The 15,938-nt window shown below is 40.3% G+C and overlaps 1 long non-coding RNA gene across 1 annotated transcript in view; it reads left to right on the top strand.

Annotated features, from left to right (window-relative positions):
- The first annotated feature begins 3,618 nt into the window (after window positions 1–3,618).
- LOC147567830 (uncharacterized) overlaps window positions 3,619–15,938 on the top strand; it is a 155,892-nt gene continuing 143,572 nt past the window's right edge. The window contains exon 1 of the long non-coding RNA XR_015237919.1: window positions 3,619–3,952. This is a non-coding gene — a long non-coding RNA (uncharacterized LOC147567830). The remainder of the gene's footprint in view (window positions 3,953–15,938) is intronic.

Below are 15,938 nucleotides of genomic sequence, written 5' to 3'. Positions count from 1 at the left end.
GTCGAAATAGACGGAATAGCAACCCTGCCCGTACTAATAGGCGAAGGAGAATCAAAGAAAGCAATGATGCTAAACTTCACCATTGTCGACAAGATGTACGCCTACAACATCATACTAAGCAGAAACTTCCTAAAAGAGTCAGGAGCAATAGTTTCCATGAACCACCTCATGATGAAATTCCCAATTCCAGGAACGAATCTCATAGGGACGGTCAGAGAAGACCAAAAGGTAGCCAGGGAATGCTACCTCATTTCCGCCCAGGGCTGCGAGGAAGAAGCGATCAATCCGATCACCGTTGGGGGAGACAAAGTGTTCTATGGTGACCCCACAGCGGACATGCAGAGTTGAGAAAATCAGGTCATCACTACCCCTAATCTATTTCCTTTTTAAATAAAGCCATTAGGCAAAAGAAGTAGCGCTGCTAGCTACATATTTTATCTAATAAAACAAAATCTTTTAGCAAAAGACGCTATAAAAGGAGGAGTCCTAGTTAAACTCGCTCTGACTGAGCAAGTAGCCCTGATAGCAAAAGCTACGACCAGGGGACCCAAAAGGTAGCCTTGGTAGCGAAAGCAGCGACCAAGGGCCCTACTTTTAAAACAACCCTGTTAGCGAAAGCCACGACCAGGGACAGGACAACCTCGGTAGCTATGGTGACGACTGAGGGCCCTAAGGAGCAGTCCTAGTTAAACTAAAACTTTACTCGAGTAAAACTGACCCTTGTATCATTTGTATTTATTTTCTTTCCGTAATTTTATTATAATATTTTATTCATTTCAAAACCAAAACCAAATCATTTTAAAAATCTTATTACTTCCTGGTTTTAGAATAAGTTTAACTAGTCTCTGTGGAACGGACCGGTCTTTCCGGAAATATTACAACTTGACACCCGTGCACTTGCAGGTGTGTACCTATTTAAGGAAACTTTCTAGGCCCATCAGATACCCACAAACATCGAGTCTCATGAGACATAAGGGTCCAAAATCCAAATCATAGATAAGCATGATTGATATAGTAAAGGGTTTAAGCATGTCAACACATAATGAATCAAGTAAATAAGTTCATATAAAAGCTAAGGACCTCTTCACTAATGATCTTACCTGAAAATGCAAGTGTCACACCATAAAGAGCAACATCTATGTTCCGAAGCCACAAAACCTTGATTCCTAGTTTAGCACATTTCGCCTCGACTTTGGCCTCACAGACATACACTCCAAAGATGAAATCACTCAAGAATGGTTCACTCGTATGTGTGAGTGTGATCACTAACATGGACTCAACACATAAAAATGGGGGAGGATAACATTTTGGAACGAATGATCTCGACAAGGAAGTAACCACTAAATGGAGTGGGGAAGCTCACTCACCCTTCTCACCCATTCTATCCTATAAGAATGCCTTCGAAAGGTTAGCGGATACAAAAGATGGAATAATGATGTTGGATTCCCGAGAATGTCGACTTCTTCATCATAGAACTTCTCAAGAACTTCCACATTTGTTTCTTGCTCGAACACTTATTCATGAACATACACACAAACATACATATATACAATCACATCACTTACACAAAAGAGCTAACATGCTCAAACATAACATAAACAACTTTATTCATCATTCATTTTTTTTCTTTTTGTCTTTCTTTCTTTTTTCTTTTTCTTTTTTTTTTACTTTTTCACTTTTTCAGTTTTTCACTTTTTTACTTTTTCACTTTTTTTTTTCTTATTTTCATAACACAAAATCACATAACTCACACATTACTATATTCTTGCAATTAACTTTTTCCATTTCATACTTGCTTTGACATTCTTTATTCTTTTCTTCTCATGTCTTCATTCTCGGGATATAAGATGATGGATGATGATGGAGTATCCGCCTTCCTCTAGTTGACACTCTTATTGGATTTCATTGACTACAAGGGCAAGGTTAATTCGCTATCCTAATGTCACTTCTAGTGGCTAAGAAAGTTGAGCACACCAGATGAAACGAGTTCTTTTAATAGATTACGAGGTTGAGTAGCTCTTCGTTCTACTGGGAGTTAGCGCGGAAGAGTACACTCGAAGAGCAGTTTAGGCTTTGAGCTCTCACATGCAAATATACTCAAAATTTTCAAATTTTGGCTAATTTGAACCCTTTTGTCTTTGAAACCCATGGTCATGCATTGGTTATGGTCATATCCCGCATCCCCAAACTTAAAACTAACATTGTCCTCAATGTTCTAAGCATACACTCACCAAAAGATAAAGATGATACTACCAAGGCTCGTGTATAAAGAGGTTCCAAGTTGATGCCAAGCTCACGCCATCCCTAAACTTGGAACAAACCACGCCTTAGAAGTAAAACATATAAGAAATGCTCCTAAAATATCCAAAACATAATGAGAATAAAGAACATAAAAGACATGACCATATACAAATGTACCACTAACGCGGGCATACACGATTGCATTGAGCTATGCAATTAGCCTTTGATTCTCTTGTTTTCACACAAGAGCACGAGTTGTGTCTCGCGGAGGGTTTCCAGATATGCTACCTACAAACATCAAAGGCCACCTAATCGACCTAACGATCATAAAGCAAAAGACGGAAGATTTGGGGGTCAACCCAAAGAAAGCTATATACAAATGGTAATAGTCTCACAAATATGTAATATCTAAGAAGTGCACGGGAGACGAAAAATGAAAAGAAGTCATCCCCAAACTTAGTGGATGCACGGTCCACTAAGTGCGTATAAATGCTAGGGGCGACGACTAAAAAGTCGTCAAAAGGATCGACATACAAATGAAGGGTCAGGAAGTCAGTTGAAGGCAAAAAGTCATCCTCAAGCTTAGTGGATAGAACATCCACTAAGTCCTTAGACATGCTAGGGAAGACCTCCGAAGTGTCCCAAAAGGGGTCAACAACCGAGTCTGAGATCTTGTGGAAGGTCGAACTAGACTCTAGGGGTAAGGCAATAGGCTCGGGGACCAAGTCAAGGCCCAGAATTTCCTTAGGTAAATAATCCAACAAGCTATCCGCTATCTCTCTAACTACTATGTCATCGACGTCCTTAAAGGCATCGGGAGCCTCAAAGTTAGGTATAACACCTTCCATTCTACATAATCCATCCAAGTAATCAAAAGTGCTAAAAATTGGGAAGTTTAACATCAAAATCTAGTGTAGGTCGATCAAGGTAAGATGATAATGGTCGAGAGAGTGAGAAGCAAGGGTCATCGGTCAATTCATGCTTTAAGGGTCTATCAGGAGCTTCTTCGACATTTAACTTAAGACTAGAGTTAGGTGTATTATCCTCACCATCATTCATAGTCTCCTCTTGAGTTTGGGGTGCGCAAACACCTTCCTCGTCGATGATAGGCTCCGACTCAATTCTATCAACAATATTGAGAATCCATTCCGTGATCTCTTTTATATCTCGATTGAATCTAGTTTGATACTCTAAAAATGCTTGGAGAATATCTTCAGACATCTCCTCGTAATAAGGCACATGAGTATAATAGACGAACTCTCGCGGAACACGGATCATGGGACAATACTCGGTCAACTAGTCTAAGCTCGAACAAATAGCACAAACCGGGCTAATGGTCTCCATGGTCCTTTCTTCACTACCTTCATGTAGATACCCAGACTCGACTCTTTGAGTGAAATCATCGAGTCGGAAATTGTCATCCCTAAGTGAACCGTTCATATATGCTTATCGATAGTCACGAAGACTTCGACGTGGTCGATCAATACTAATGGAACTACGGTTATCATCAAATGACAAATCCATACATGAAGGTGTGGTCATCCCAAATTCTTGTCGATAGTCTCGAAGACTCTTACGGGGTTGATTACCCTCATGCTCATAATCCCTAAAACCATATTCATGATGAGTCTGACCGACTCCATACATCTGTCGATATTCACCCATGGTCATCCTAGGTCGGTCAGGCTCAACTCGCCTATTCCTATCACTAGTCGGATCGCTCATATATAAGTTTGAGTAGTCCTGATGACTTGTAGATGGTCGACTAGTGTTAGAAAGAATGAGATAGACTAAACAATCACACACAAGTAAAAAGGATGAGATAGAATGCGATACTAGCAAATGTTCCTCTCGTTTCGTTCGTTTTTCCTCTTTAGCTTCTTGATTCCTTCCTTTTCCTTCGCCTTTATGTCACTTATGGCTCTTTTCTATAAAACGGTACCTAAAAAAATGAAATTAAGAAACTACAAAAAACAAAGAAAACAAGAACGTCTAAGTAAGCAAAAACACTAAACTAATGAACAAAACAACAAACGGTATCCAAACTACTAAACCTATCCCCGACAGCGGCGCCAAAAACATGATGCACCCGAAAAGGTTGCACACCCAAGCGGAGGTATAAAGTAGTAATCCGGCAAAGCCGGGATCGATCCAAGGATAGGAAGGTACTTCGGATGTCGAAAGGTCTTGTCCGTCGGTTTTAGTACTAGCTAACTTATACAAAAACGGAAAGGGCAAAGGTAAATGGGGGGTTTAAAGATTAATTTAAGAGGGAATAATGAGAACAAATAAAACTACTAAACAATCTAAGTAAATGGGCAAGAGAGATTCGAGAGAAGAGTTGGAGGAACAAGAGTCGGGAGGCAACAAATAAGTGAGCGAGGTGTCGAACCGGGAATCCGATATGACAAACCGATTACTATGTATAGTCCGATCTAATGTTCCAAGGTATAATCGATGTTCGACTCCTAAAGTAGATGTCTCTAAGTACTACGTATATCCGGAGATCATACTTAGTCAAACAAACGTCTAAATTGGTTGATCCCGAGTCAACGAAAGTGTTGTCTAGTCGCCTAACTATGTGAAGTGCATGCCAAGACACATGAAAATATGACTTAGACTACGATCGAAATCGAATACTTCGTTTCGCCTATTAACTATGCGAAGTGTTTGACAAGACACATGAAAATACGATCAAAACGATAATTGAAATAAATGAACATCAATTTATAATCAAAACATCAAATCATATTAAATATAATCACGAATTCATCACATTTCATCTCATATAATCGACACACTAAAGTTAGCTAAACATGGTAATTGAATAAGAAAGGGAAAGAAAATGATGAGAGAATCCCCCTTTTTCGATGTGGTTCAAGGCTAAGATCGTCGGAAAATATGAGTTTTTAGTTGCAGCTGATCTCCCCTAAGCAATTTTATGGGTTCCCCATAGCGACCACCATCATCTTCTCCATTTAGAACACAAACTCCATTAAAGCTAACCCTAGCTTTCTCCCTCTAGAAATTTCTTGTCCAAAATCAAATCAAATCACATGAAAAACTAACCAAGGACATGAGAAGTAAAAGCCCCATGGTTTCGGATCAAGAAGGTTGTTGGAACCCTAAAAATCCGGCAAAACAAGTTCCGGCCAAAATTCACATAGATCCGGCCAAAAATGCTGTTGTCCGAGCCGGATGTCCCTTGGTCGCGTCCACGGGAGCTCGAGCTTGCTGTCCCGACGTCTGCAGTCGCGTCCCGTGGAGGCATCTCGAGCTTGTTTCTCCTGGCCGCTCTGGTAAGCTTCCATCCCGTGCGCGAGCTGCTGCGCGCCCTCCATTGATGCTGCTGTTGCAGCTCCCGAGCAACTGTTGCTCTGTGCGTCTGGTCCGTGCTCCGGACAGCAGCAGCTCCCGCTGTTCCTGCTGCAGCTTCCCGTGGAAGCTTTCCCGTACCCAAGCTGCTGCTCCGGCCAAGATTTTGCCGGCCTTAGTGCTGGTCGGCCTAGCTTGGCCATTCCCCCTTCACCTTCTCTTTTTTTTCTCTCTCTTTCCAAAACCCATAAATTTCAAGAATAAGAACCCTAAACTCTTAGCCTCCTCTTTCTCTCTCTTCTTTCTTGCCTCTTTTTTTCTCTGTTGCTTGGTCGCTTGGTTCTTGATTATTTGATTCTTTGATGAAGAAGAAGATGATGAATAGTAACCCTTTACTACTAAAACCCTAGGTCAAGACTTTGACTCAAACTTGACTTGGATCCATAAAACAGAGGGTGCTCATAAAATCTCTACTCCTTTCTTTCTTCTTCTTTTTCTTTGTGGGCCTTTGGACTGTCTTTGGGCTTGAGTTTGATTTCAAATTAGAAACAAAGGAGAGTGCCTTCAAATAAATACCTTAGCTTCTTTCTTTCATATCTTCCCCGTCCGAACTCCGAATTAAACACCGTTTTCATCGTCGGACTCGTCATTGACTATACTTGTCATTTGAGTTGCTTGAAGTCTTTGTCTGTCGTTTTCGACACATGAAATGATAGTGATAATTCGCTTCTTTTGTGTTATTTTCTTTGTATGAAACTCGATGCGATTGACCTTTTTCAAGGATTTTTTTTTAAAATGAGTTTATATTTAGGGAGTAGAGGCCTATCCTTTGCGTTCTTTCAGCTCTCTTTATTCCAAATTACATGTTTAACTCCAAGATAGGTACCTAACATGAAAACACATAAAATATTATTGATAACACTCGAAAAGGGCTAATTAGTCTAAGTTAGGCGCTCCAAATGTGACATTTTCGTGTCACATCGTCAGGCTGTAATTCCAGAGCTCCCGTCGAGAATGCATTACCTGGCGAGAAAAGTCTTCGGGTGTGCATTCTGATTGCTTCCTTTCTTTCCGCCGTTGTGTGCTTTTCTTGATTGTTTCGGCCTTATGGAGGCTTTCTTGTAATCGCTTTACCTCTTCGTTCCCTTGTTCGCAGTCGGCCTTAAGTTGTTCAATTGTGGCCATGAGCTAAACTGCGTCGGGTATCTGGTGCTGGGATCCGCGTGGAGTGTGCTCCTCTGAGGACATATTTTACCTCAGGTTAGTATTGAAAAAGTAATGAAATGGGTTCGGGTTACCGAACTGATGATTTTGCTGGAGAGATGCCCTCCTTCTAGCGCCAAATGGCTTCCCATTGGATCAGCATGAAACAGGGAGTTGATGCATGACAGCCTTTGTTAAGTTGAATGTTCGGTTATGTTAAGTTAGATCCCATAGAGTGTTCCTGCTTCTAGCTCTAGTTCTCTGTTCCTCTTCTTCTGCTCCTCGCTCCTTGCTTCCGCTCCTTTTTCCTTGCTCCTGCTCCTTGTTCCTTGCTCCTGCTTATTGCTCCTGTTTGTCAGTTCCCAAAGGGGGGGAAAACCTGGAAAGGGTTCGAAAACCGCTCCGACGCCCAAGCCAGTCAGGGTGCTCGTTGCATTAAAAAAAAGGGATATTGATTGATCCTTTTGGGGGCGAGTAGTGAGAACTCGGAGTTAACTGTGATCTTCTAGGGTTTTGAGATCGTGTCCTTTGAAGGACGACTTAGGGGTCTTTTATAGGCTTAAAGAGGCGGCCGTGATCGTCGTGGATGGAATGTTGCCCTTTGTGTTTATCTCGTATTCAGGATAGATGAAAGTTCCTAAGTTCAAGGATCTTTCATAGATATCCTGCCAACGTGATAGATCTTTGGGGAGAAGTTTCCTCCCTTGGACGCGTGAAGTCCACACTTGCTTAAACACTTAAAGATCTGTAACCGACTGAGCTCTCCGAGGAGATTCTGGGATTAAGTCGGTAGATTGCTGGTGCGCTTTGCCTTCCTAGTTCTGGGTGTAAGGCATCGAACGAACCTACGTGGATCCTAGGGCTAATCTGCTCATGCCAAGGGCGTTACAGGGCTGGTTTCCTCTAGCCGACCTCCTAGTTAAGGGAGTACGTGACGGGTCGTCAAGGGTTCAGCTGACCTGCTGCCTTAAGCCGGGTTGACCCGATGGACTTCAGGTCTGATCTTGACTCTTCAGACGTTAGTCAACGTCTGGACATTTTGTGCATCATCAAGGACTACCTACGAACAGATCATCCAACGTTGGACAACAATACTCTAACAGTCTAGCCTACTCCATCTTCTCTCTTCTCACTTATCCTTTGTTGATCCTCTCGCAAGAGCTTCCCACTCTCCCAAATTCTCTGACTTATCGTAGTAGAAGTGGGGAGACAAGAGCTTGACAGTCTGATATCTAGCAGTAAAGAGATAGATGCACCAACACCATCCTTTTACGATCACCATTCCCAATTCTACGACTAGGAACTTACTAATTAGTCCGTTTACGACCATAACCTTACTGCAAGACTCATTTACGACCATGAGTTTATCGCCACGATACTATTATCGTCATCCTCTTCACCCTTATTATTCTCGAATATGCAGTGAGTACATCATTTCTATAGGGATCTCTTCCGACTACTCTACGAGCCGAAGCACGTAAGTACTCCGACGAAAGGTTACCTCTTTATTGTTAATCTTGACTTTCTTTATCTTATTTGACCAGGTAGGTATCTGACTTGACTGTCAGATACCTCTTAGGCCGGAACCATTGCGGTGTCCCAGAGGCTTCACTATCTTTTTCTCTCTTTTAGTTTGTAGGTTATTTCGACACGTAGGCGGTGCCCGCAACATTCGACCCGACCCGAAAAAACTTCTGACTATCAACCTGTTGACTGTTGGACTTTCTGAGCCGTAGACTTTTTACCGTCTACAGGAATAATGACAAACATATCAGGTTAGAATTCACTAGGAGAGTTCACGAAGACAAATCATGTACTTCGCATTACTTTAGTACATCTTCAAATTAAAAAAGGAGAGGTAATGCATATTTAATTATATAATTAAGTATTTTAATTTGAAGAAGATTTCTATCTGTCGCACGTGGAAATATTTGCCTGAGCCCGTATAGCCCAAGTAATAACTCGACCACCGAAATTAAATAAGCTGCTTCGTAGGCATAAAGATGAGTCCTAGTCGAAACTCATTAAACTTAAGCCCAGATAGCCCAAGCGATGACCCGACTACCAAAATTATGCCCTCCTTCATAAGGGCCGAGGAGAAATCCTAGTGGAAACTTGTTAAACGTAAGCCCAGCTAACCCAAACGATAACTCAACCATTGAAATTAAATGAGTTTCATCTTCGCAGGCCTAAGGAGGAATCATAGTCGAAACTCGTTAAATGTAAGCCCGGATAATCCAAAGGATAACCCGACTAACAAAATTAAATAAACCCTGCTTCGCAGGTCTAAAGAGGAGTCTTAGTCGAAACTCGTTAAACGTAAGGCCGGATAACCCAAGCAATAAACCGACCACTAAAATTAAATAAGCCCTACTTCGCAGGCCTAAGGAGTCTTAGTCGAAACTCAACCCAAAACAAAACTATGGAGGAGTCATGTTCAAAACGTAGCTAAGGAAGAATCTTAGTATAAAACAAAACGTAGTAAGACCTGAAAAAAGGCATCTTCCATAGCCCTTCATCGCTGGCTTCTAAAAGCAATAATGCTTGCAAAACCTAAAAAGCTTCGAAAAGCAAGCAGACAATGTTGGGTTATGGTGTCTCCTAGTGTTCTAAGTGGAATCTCAGACATCTAATGTCTAACACTAGTATCCCCAGGATATCATGCCTAAGCTAACTATGAACTAAGAAGTTAGAGATTATACTTTAATCGCTAATTCCCACAGGGGTTTTAGACCGAGCACTTAAGGCCCATTATTGGGTCGGCCGAGGAATGGTTGGCCACACTAATAGGGTCGGCCAGACCTAGCCCTTAAGGTATATGTCTCATCCCTCTAGTCAAATCTTCCCATCAAATCGACACTCTTTGGTGTAACCTGATGTAGGATCCTGACGAAGTTAGTCGTGAATAACCCCGTGATTCGGCAATCGTAGTTGTTTTTTAGCTAAACATTACGATCCCTAAATCGTTCGGACTTGATGATATTTTTCATGAATTTTCCTCTCTGACAAATTGCTCGGATTTCATCTTTGGTCAAAGGACATCTCCTTTAGACAAGCCCTGCCTCGCAGGGCTAAAACAAAGCCCTGGTAGCCCAAGCTATAACCAAGTAGGAAGACATAAACCATCAAGAATATGAAGCCCTACCTCGGCAGGCACAACTTTCAAATATTACAGGGTATCTACCGAAGAAACTAATATTTTTTGTCTTGTAGGAACACCCAAAGGCAAAGCTTTGCATCTTTATAAGTTAAGGCATATAATTTTAGTAAGATAGGCCATGCACAATTTAACTAACCAACTAATGTCTCGTTTAAAATATGTATTTGTATACAGGAAAAATTATACAAGAAGATGAACAAAGAAAAGACAAATTCGAAAATTAAGAACGCTTGCCAAAAGGATCATCAAATCTATACATCAGAATAAGTAGAAGAAAATGATAGAAATAATTCTAGACGAGGATTGACTAAGGTAACCAAAGCCAACACCACCAAGGGCACAAGCCTTTTTTTAATGGTTAGTGTGCCTCGAATCCTTGGCCTCTAAGGTGGAATACTAAACCTCTTACCACTCTAACCAAGAACACAAGCCTGCCTCTCCCTCACGAACGAATAAGATACCCCCATCACTTAAAAAACGGCAGGCATGGAGTCGTCAGGAACACTCCTCACAGATTGCACGAGAGAATAAAAGAGGCGTGCATTAAGGATAACTTCCAAGTTTTTAAGATGATTCAGCTCTCTCATGCGAAAAAACCCTCACAAAACCTTCTCCCTGTACGTCTGCTTGAAAATCCTCGATAGATAAATCAGGATTGGAGAAGGTCATGAAGAAAGCCATACCGATGTTTCGTAGGGGAAGAAAGGTAACACGGTCAGCATGAGAAGTCATAATAAGGAGGAACATTTTTATTCTCCGTGATCGAATTAAGTTTATAAATAGGGCCCATTGAAGAATGTGAATCGATCGGGCGCCACAATCAAAGAAATATGATGGCGAGTCAAGAATAAGGGATGTTGCATGGTGAAACGAAAAGATGCAGTCAAAACAATTAAAATAAGTTGGAGAACGATCGGGTAACAAAAAGTAAATACAGGGGATCGAGAAAACAATCAAAGGAGAAATTTTATTCATCACGATATCTATTATAGAAGAAATTATATCTCAAAATAGCAAAAACAGGTATCTCTGCTCGGATCTATTAAAGAAAAAATTGTAGAGAGCTGAAGAAATTCAATCGAGGCCGCTGTAACCTACCAAGCATAAAGGGAAAAGGAGTTGGAGCAAACCACTTAAATGAAGCATGACGACTCCAGAAGATGAAGGTCGGAAAAGCTCGAGAGTCGTTTCAAACATCCCGAGTTCCCCGAAGGGATCACTTACAAGATTTCTTGGAGAGGTCGAGCAAGGTAGTACGCTTCATTAATGCCTGAATTACGTACCTCCCATTGAGAAGAGCCCAAAATGGCATCCGAAGTCAAGCTCGACAAAGTTGAACCCAACAATGCAAGCCTGGAGAAAAACCTTTGAAACGAAGCAATAACAACCAGCGTCGCTAAAATATTCAAGTCGCACGGAGAACAACGGGGTTTTACGTACAACCCTAGTTCAAGTATATTCAAAACTTGTTTCTTGCATGTTTAAGTTATTTATAGAAGCATCACAATCCACGTGCGGATTGCACATGCTGATGTCAAAAAAACGTCAGTCCCGATTATCAGTCAGGAAATAGAGACTTGGTGTTGAATCATGTCTGAATGGTTGATATCTCGTCTAGATGGATGATACTGCTTCCTTTAACTCCCTCTAGCTCCTGTTCCTCAAAACTTGGGGGAAACCTACAAAAAGTTCGGAAACCTCTCTGACGCGCAAAACAGTCATATTTTCCTTTGCAGTTAAAGTATTGAGTATTGATTGATCCTTAGGGAATCTCGTATCTAGGATCGTTGAGTTATGGTGTCCCCTAGTTTGTTAGCGGAATCTCAAACATCTAGTATGTGTAACGCTAGTATTCCCATGATCTCATGCATAAGATAATAATGGAACTAAGTTAGTTTAGAGATTGCCTAAATCGCTAAATTTCCTTCGAACCTTTCCAATCGAATGTGAAGACCAAGAGCTCCAATCTAGCTCCTCTACTTGAGACACCAGGAATGATCTACTTGATCTCCCACCTTGTTGTTAGCTAAAACTCCAATGGTGGTTTAATTTAAGAACACTTCTTCTTTGACTAGATAGATACTTGGAAATTATCTCTCTTTCTTCTTCTAGTTGATGTTGTAGAGCTAGAAAGATTCTTGAGAATTTCGCACACCTTATTCAACTCTTAGGAGACATTATAGAGAACCCTAAGTTAGAGTCCAACCCTAACTAGGTTTCCTAAAAGTCCCTTTTGAATAAGATTTAGAAGTTTCACAAAAATAGAAATTAGTTTCTATTTCTTGTGTAACCCTAATGTGGCCGGCCAAAGCATGCCCTAAAACGGCAGCTCTGGCCGGCCCTTATAGGCTGGTCGGCCAAGCTTAACCGACCTCTATAATGGGCCCAAAAGTCCCTTTTAGGTGCCCGTCCTAAATAACCCTTATTCGGGCCTTTTATACTATCTTTGCCCAAACTTTTTTAGACCTTTTGGACATATTTATGGGTCTCGCCCATGAATATATGTCTCATCCCTCTAGTCATATCATCCGATCAAATCGACATTATTTGGTGTAACCCGATGTAGGATCCAGTCGAAGTTAGTCGCGAATCACCCCTTGATTCGACAATCATACTTCGTTTCTAGCTAAACACTACGATCACTAAATCGTCCGGACTTGATGATCTTCTTCATCAATTCTCCTATACGAAAAATTGTTCGCATGGCATCCTTGGTCGAACGAGATCTCTTCAGTCTTTCCCTTATACTTAGAACAAGTGCAATGCTCAATTCCCGTGTCAATTTGAATCCCATCTGATACGTCACATCTTTCAGACTTTCTTGATCCCAAGCACAACTGTCGATTCAAATGATTAATCACTTAATCCATTTGAGCATGGCCATGCATTTTTCAGTTACTGCTCATCAAGTGGCCTTGAGATACTTTTCCTAATTTAATTAGGATGACACAACCCATTCTTGTATTCCCAGTCAGCTTCATGTCTATCATGCATGACCTAGTGTCCGCCTTTATAACCTCATTTTACGAAGCGACGTTTAGCAGAACTAAAGTCAGACATTCCTTACAAAAAATGAGTGAAGTACCCATGTTTTGAGGAATCTCTCCAACTTTGTCAATGAGAGGTTTTGACGTTCATCATTTTTGATGTCTTCTTATTTGTGGGTTATCCAGTGTATATCCCCAATAATACACCCACGTAGTCGACTTGAATACCCTATTCACATAGCCCATGAAACTGCGTTATTTTTTCGACCTCATGTGCTAGTATTTGTAAGTGATTGTTGTCCATGAAATGACCTAGACTAGGGAGATGATAATGAAAATTCTAGGTTCACTTAATAGGGTTTCATTCATCAGACCACGTATCTGACAATCCTATTTGGAATACTTTTTTATCTGTGGACTGTCGTTTAAGTACTAAACCAAATTTAGACGACTACGAAATAAGCAACATGTTTATTTCTGATAACAAGAGTTTGTAAATTTGAGTCTTTCCCTTAAAGTCCTTTACTCACTCAATTTACCAGTCAAGGTTATTCTCAGAATATACCTTATGCTTTAGACCTTTGTATGACTCTCATAATTTGTCTATGGTGACAGTTCAGTTTGCAACAGATCTTAATCCGGTTAAACTTTGCTCACTATCAATTAATCGAAGGTCGCTTCTTCTAATTTTATTTGATGATCTCTAGTATTCCTTGACTAGTTTTCAAAACTTCTTAAGTTTTAATTCTATTCTTTCGTTTGTAGAGTCTGCAACAGTTCCCGACTTGAAACACTTTCCATCTTACTTTCCTTTCATGTCTGGAAGTTTGCAATGTGTGACATGTTCAACTTTTCCACTTTTGCACTAAGAACTCATCCTAATTACTTCCCAAGCTCTTTAGGGCGTTCTTTAGTTGTGGTTCAGATTATCTTATCTAAATTCGGATGTTGACGTCTCTTTATACTCTAATATTCTAGATGTCTAATTGCTAATCATGTCCCACATGACCGATTTTATGTTTGAGGCATAAATATCTTTCTCATGCATGCTTGTTCATCAGGGCCTCCCAGACTCTAAGTCTTGCTGAGCTCTTGTCATGAGATTTGAGTCAAATTTCTCTCATAGAGTCTTTCGAGTTTGGACTTTAAGAGTCTTAGCGTAGCAAGCTTCTTAACTTGGTCCTTTCATCTTTTCGATCTACTCTCATAGATCTTTGATGCCCAAAAGTATATCATCCGTTATGGTCCTTTATTGAGTCAGTTCTTAACTGTTTCCAACATCTTAAAGTTGTTTTCAATCTTAGTATGTACACTGCATACCGGACCTGGAAAACGCGTTACTCCCACTTACCTTCTTGAAATCCCGAGGCTCAAGATCACACATTTCGCTAAGCCCGTTGAATCGAAGATTCCAACTCTTGCCTGCTTCAATCAACTAATAGATTTCCGAAGCATGCGTGTTTAACAACTTCTAAAGCAGGTAACCTTTTACTTCCATAAATTTATTTAGGAAGACGGTTTCTGACTTTTATTATAGTTAGTATGGACTTAAATTGGACTGAGGTAAAGATCTTGCTCATGATATGAATTTGTGATCTTTATCTCATTGTCTAGTCTTTGGGAAACATCAATATTTCCATCCTTCTAAGTTTTCTCCTTTTGAAAACTAATTTGCGTCCAATAGGTTTTACTCCATTGATCAAGTCCCAAAACTTGACGAGATATGGATTTCATTTTGATCTTTTGGTTCCAAGCTAATTCTCAGAGTTGGTTTCCGTCTCTCGGTAGGTCTGTGGCTTTTATCTTTTAACAGTGAGATTTCAATTTTCTAAACAAGATAGATAAGCCTAAGGGGTTGTGATCAACAAGTGGAATATTCTCAACTCCTTGAGATATTTCCCTTTGAGATACTTTCAACTTTTGAGAGTTCTCTTACGAATCTAATTCGTTTTGTGCGTTAGATATTTAAAGTTCATCTAACTTTATCTTTTATTCCTCTTCTTTTAGGAACCGCAATAAACTTTTCTCAACAAATTTGTTGCTCTTGGTCGAACTTATTCGGCCTGTACTTTTTTTCATGATTTTTCTCATGGTCGACGAACTAATTCGACTTGTACTCTTCTCCCACTTATCCTTCTAACAATTAGTGCTTGGTCAGACTAATTATTTGAAGGATACCATCGCGAGCAACAAATTTCTTCTAAAGAAATTGCGTCAGATTTGCTAATTTTATCCCCCTGTAAACGTTTTACGTAGGCTTAGCTTCTAGACGAATTTGTTTAAGTGAGAAAACGACCTTTTCTAGAATATATCCCAGAACAGTCGGAAGACTGGCTTAAACCCATCACTGATCAAATCATGCCTAACAGTGTTTGATTAGTCCCACTAGACTCGCCATCCATCAGGTGTGTTCCATGGCTTGAGTCGAGAAGCCATTTCTCAACTCTTTTATGGTTATCAAATTCAAGACTCAAATTTTCACCATTCGAATCGGATGGCTTATATTTTCTTGTCAAGGTGATTCTTTACTTCGGTTTGTACTTTGTTTGAACTTTTCAAACTTTCCGACTTATAGTTTATGATTTGTACGTTTCCGTACTTCATGAAGTTGTCAGAGTACGTATTGAAGTAGCTTTCGTTAGCTTCTGCAAGTAAACTTATAGGTCTGCATAACAAGGTATGGGTCCTAATAGATTACTGGTCTCTTATGCCTTTATGAAAAGGCTGACTTTTTCAATTGGTCCTAAAGACCTAAGCGACAATGCTAGAGTTAACGAGTTTGAATCTTTTGATTTTATCCATTATCAATGTTAACAATTTTGATTCTCCAAGAACCCTCCGTTAATTTACCACTGGTTTAAAACATTCCATGTTTCTAGATAACATAATAATGTTTTAAGATAGATCAGTGTCTAAAAGAAGACTTCGATCCCTTTCAGCATCCTTAGCAATATAACTGCTGCTCCCTCTTGGATTTTTTTTCCCTTTAGTCAAGTTTGTAATTTCCATGAGCTTCCACTGAGTCACACATC

The sequence above is a fragment of the Eschscholzia californica genome, unplaced genomic scaffold (assembly GCF_041429995.1).
Source record: "Eschscholzia californica isolate CP2 unplaced genomic scaffold, dmEscCali1.0.p SCAF_1, whole genome shotgun sequence".
In the NCBI taxonomy this organism is placed as follows: domain Eukaryota; kingdom Viridiplantae; phylum Streptophyta; class Magnoliopsida; order Ranunculales; family Papaveraceae; genus Eschscholzia; species Eschscholzia californica.
This window is presented reverse-complemented; position numbering and strand designations above follow the sequence as displayed.